The following is a 5,077-nucleotide window of genomic DNA, read 5'->3' on the forward strand; positions in this document are numbered from 1 at the left end:
CCCGGGCAGGGGCTGGAGGGCTCCGGGATGGGGATGAAGCAGGAGGGGATTGGACCCCCGGGAAGGGTTTCTGCTGGGCTTGCCACGGAGACCTCGGTGCAGGGCTGAGCGGGCCCCGGTGAGGCTCAAGGCAGTTTTCCCTCCAGCATCTCCATCCTCCGTGTCCCAGGAATGTGGTGAGCGGCTCAGGGACTTGCCAGCCAGGAGCTGGCCGCACACCTCCATCCATCTCGGGGGAATGTGTCCCCAGGGACCTCAGGGCACTGCCTGGCCCTGGGCAGAGCTGGGCAGAGTGGCCACGGGGACCTGAGCCCCCGGCCCCCTCCGGGTTAGAGCCTGGCTCTGAGCACCAGCCCTGGGAAGGATGATGCTGGTGGACAAGGCCTGCTCCCCATACCAGCACAGCTCCCATGAGGTTGCAGGATGGCCGGGCCTCGGCCAGGACCTTTCCTGCACCCACAGCTCATGGTAGCCATCACGTGGGACCCTAGCACCCATGGCTCAAGTATGGGGACTGCCCTGGAGCCAGTTGTGGGGAATCCTCCTGCCCTGCTCCGGACACCCATCTCCCAGCAACCACCAGAGCAGACCAGTGGCCGAGACCTACCCCAGAGCTGGAGAAAAACACTGGAAAGCCACTGGCGATGTGACTGCAGTTGGTTGGAGGAGGCGAAAGGGAGAGGATGCCCAGCAAGGTGGGCAGGGACCCCGGCACTGCCCTGACCTCGCTCCCTGCCCACCCAGCGACTGGTGGGACTGTCCCCTGGGGCTCCTCCTCGGCCCAGGGTGCACCACTGACCCTCAGGGTGCCACTCGGCCCCAGGGCATCCTGTGGGACCATATTACTCCTTGGGGGACATCATGCTGCACCCCATCCTCCATGCTGGTGCCTGTGCTCACCTGGGGCTGACCCCAGCTCATGGCCCCAGCACGTGCCCCATCCCACCTCCCCTCTGTCCCCTTGGTCACCCTGCATCCCCCTGTCCCCAGCACCCTACCTAACTGTGCCCTCCCAGCCACCCGCCCAGAGGGTCCCCTCTGGCTCCTGGTGGGGCAGCGGGCAGGTCCGGGGGCATCTTCCTGCGGGTAGCGAGGGGAGCAACAGTGGGGGTCCCTGGGGCCCGGGGCCACCTCACAGCTGGGGGCCCAGGGCAGGGCCACCTGCCACTGAGCAAAGATGCTCCAGGGCTGGCTGCAGGCAACTTTCCCAGGCACACACTGTTCCCAAGCAGGGGAGGAGCAGCGATGCCCCCGCTCTTCTTAAAGGCGCAGCAAGCAGTGCATCCCCTCCTCTTCGTTACCCTTCCTCTCGTTAGGCCCCAGCCCCAGCCCCCAAACCTGGCCACCCAGCTCCAAAGTTCACTGTGGCCATGGGTTTCCCCCTGCCTACCCCAGCTTTGTGGGTCCAGCCGTGGGTCCAGCATCCCCAGGTCAGGACCATCCCCAAACCCTCCTCCCGCCAGAGCTTGCTTAATGAAGGCAGGGCGGCCTGTTCCAATTAGACAAGGGGCTTCGTTAAACAGGGAGCGGAGGGGTCTGCCAAGGGCTCTGTGGCTGGCCCTGGGCCCGGAGCTGGCGAAGCAGCCCCACGGCGCGGTGCCGGCAGCAGGGCACGGGCAGCCGGGGGTCACCCCGGCTAACAGGGGCAGTGCTGGAATGAGCATCGCCCAGCGGGCACCGCAGGCAGAGGCACCGGGGCAGCAATGCTTTGCAGCTGTGCCGGGGGCTCTGCCTGCCACCTCGGCCCCTGGGAATGTGGCAGGCACTGGTGTGGGGTGGTCCCCAAACCCTGCTCCCCCACGGGCAGCCTGGCAGCCCAGGAGCATCTTGACCGTCTTACCAGCAGCATCCCCCTTGCATTGGCACTGGAGGGGGGCATGCAGGGGTGCTGGGTCCCCAAAACCAGAGTCCCTCCCCCTCCACAGTGTTTCCCAGCTCCCCCCTCGCATACCAGGGCCTGCAAAGGAATCCACGGCCCCGGGCGCGTGACGGTGCTGCCTCAGCGGAGGAAGAGCACCAGGTGCGAGTGACTCACATGGCTGCCCCACGCCGCTGCACGCCAGCCCCTCCAGAAACATCCCAAAAAGCTGTCGGCCCTTTCCCAAGCCTGGCAGGCTGGCAGCCAGGCCACCAGTCCTTATTCCCACAGCCGAGGCTTGGGGTTCCCCATCTGGCCAGCTTGGCCCCAAAGCACATTGACTCCTCTCCACTGACACTGATCAAAGCTTGCAGGGCTGACCCTAACCCCAGCCCCTCGCCCCTGCCTGCCCTGTGTATGCCATCCCAGTCCCCAAATCCCCAAATGCCACTCGCCAGCCGGTCACGCACCTCCCATGGCACAGCCTCTGCTGCCCCATAAGTCTCAGATCACGAGAAGCCCCAGAACATCTCCTCAGGTCCCACTGGCCCTAGTCCCTGCAGGGCACTGCCCTGGGCTGCAGACACAGGGGGAGCACCAGCTCTGAGCCCCGCAGGGGGTCATGCCACCCCCAGGGATGGGAGCCCCCTGATTTGAGAGTGGGCATGCAGAAAGCACCAGGGCTGAGCCTCTCCCTGCCCTGTGCTTGCCAGGCGGGCGGCCTCACCGCTGCCTTAGTGAGAAACAAGAGGAAAACCTGTTTTCTTCAGCCCCAGGTGAGGTTTCAGCTCGGCATCGGGCGGCAGGAAAGATGAGTCACACGGCACGGTGAGACGCGAGCTGGGCTGCAGAGCCAGCTGTGGCTGCGGTGCCGTGGGTCCTGCGCCCCATCCTCTGCCCACCCTCTCCACATCCCACAGTCACTGCCTTCAGCGCTGATCTGGCACAGGCTGGGATTCAGCACAACCCTTACAGGATTTTAGTTTCCTGGCCCTACGGCGTTCCGGCAGCGCTCCCCGCTCCAGCACGGCATGGGCATCCCCAGCCGGCAGGGATGCACGGGGCAGCTCCAGGGCTGCTGGAAGGGAGCTGCTGCCTCTCCAGGCCCTCTTAAATTTGGGGGCTTTCAGGTGGAAGGGAGCAGTGAGGGGCTGGCGCCAAGGCGGGCGAGGGGAGGAGGAGCTGGCCAAAGCCAGAGGGGGAACCTCTCCTGCCACGGGGGCCAGTTAGGACACACTCCAGGAATGTCTCCCAGCACCAGCCACTGCCAGCTCCCCACCACGACACCCAGCCGCCCGCCCCCGGCATCCTGGGAAAGGGGCCTGTGGACACCCGTTGCCATCACCAGCCAGCTGAGGGAGAGTGCCAGAGGGCCAGCATCACACTCATGGTGTGGCCTCATGGACTCCCGTGCCACCCCACGGGGCTCCCCAGCAAGCCCAGGGGCCATGGAATGGGCCAGGGAAGGGAACTGGTCACCCCTTACCTCCTGCTGACCTGCCCCAAGGGGTTTGGGATGGGACACGGCCGTGCCAACCCTCCAGACTGCGCTTCACAAGAACAGACAAGCAGACCCCCAGCTCCTCCGTGCCAGAGGGGACATCTTGCAGCTCCCTCTGTCCTGCTGCTGCCCAAAGCCACATCCCTGCAGGAAAAGGAAGCAAAGTATCGCATCAGCATGAAGCCGTGACTGGCGAGCTGCCCTCTCTGCCCAGCGGCTCTGGGGATGCCCAAAGTGAGGGGGATGCTCCTGGCTGTGGGGACCATAGGGGGTGTGGGGGCCGTAGCAGGGAGGGTCTGCTGGGTGAAGGACAATGGAGGCAAGTGGTCCCGCTGCAGCCAGGCTTGGGGTGGGGCTGAGCCCGCTGTGCCCCCATGCCAGGGCTCCCCATGGGGTGGGCGCGTGCCCCGGCTCCCCCCACAGCTGCTGTGGAGGGATGGGAAGTTTTTCCTGCCCGTAAACTGTTGTGTCTGGAGGCTGCTGGCAGCACGGCCGCCCACCAGCATCTCACGGAGCTGCACTGGACTGCAGCCAGGCCCTGCTGTCCACGCAGGCAGAACTCAGGGAGGGAATGGTGACACTGCGGGGATGTGACCCCCCCCTCCTTGGCTGAGTCAGGCAGGAGAAGGCAGCCCTGGTCAGCCTGACCACAGAGGCCGGGCTGGCTCTCAGGGACAGCAAGGGAGGGGAAAGCCAGGCACCACCAGGGCTCTGCCAAGCGCCAGTGGTGCTTTGCAATGGCACGGGGCCAGCGTGCCAGAAAGGGAGGGTGACAGTGGGGATGATGGCAGCAGGATGAGGAGCCAGCAGCACTGCATGGGGCTTGAGAGTCCCTAGTTAACGAGCTACCTTCATCAGCTGCATCCTGTGACTGGGCTTTGAGTGATGCTGGGGATGCCCAGAGAGGCTGCACAGTGGCTGGGGCTGGGTGTTGGGGACCCAGGGAGAGGCAGGGGGAAGCAGGGTGCAGGCAGGGGCAGAAGTACCCCTGGAGGTGATGTGCCCCATACTGCACATAACCACCCATGCAGCCTGGCTTATCCCACAGGAATCTGGCTTCTCAACTGATTGAGGCACGAGCTGCTGCCCTTCGCTCCTGGCCCCGCGGCCCCCACCCACAGCAGGGACCAGGGTCCATAAAATAAGCCTGGCTTGCCCCCGAGGATGGGGATGCAGGAGAGGGTGGAAACACAGGGACCGGGTGCAGCAAAGCTCCCCCAGCACCTCTGCGTGGGGCCAGTGCTGCTTTTCCCCATGCTGACAGCCCTGGGGGGTGCACATGCCCTAGAGATGCCCCAGCCAGCCCAGCACACGCCAGCTACAGAAGGGAAACTCCTGCGTCTTCGTAGGGGCAGACAAATTGCCTGTCTCGGGGGCACGGCGGATTAAGGCGCTCCCAGCCCAGCCCTGGCTGGGTATGCAGGCAGCGGCAGGCAGCGCCTGGGGCACAGCCAGGCTCGGGGTGCACAAAGGGGACCCAGGGACCCATCGCAGTGCGAGAGCAGGGCCTGGCAGAGCAGAGGGAGCAGTTTCCCCTCAGATGCCTGCAGGAAGGAAAAGATGAAGGGAAGCCGAGGGAGAGCTGCCAGCCCGCGGCGCGCGCGCTCAGGGCATGTGTGGGCCGGGGCCACAGTGCACAGAGCGTGACTTGACACGCTGGGCGGCTGAGCCAGCCCGTGCCCGCCTGCACTGGGTGCCTGCACCCGCCGGTGCTGTGC

Source organism: Pygoscelis adeliae, unplaced genomic scaffold, assembly GCF_000699105.1.
Source record: "Pygoscelis adeliae isolate BGI_AS28 unplaced genomic scaffold, ASM69910v1 Scaffold404, whole genome shotgun sequence".
In the NCBI taxonomy this organism is placed as follows: Eukaryota; Metazoa; Chordata; class Aves; order Sphenisciformes; family Spheniscidae; genus Pygoscelis; species Pygoscelis adeliae.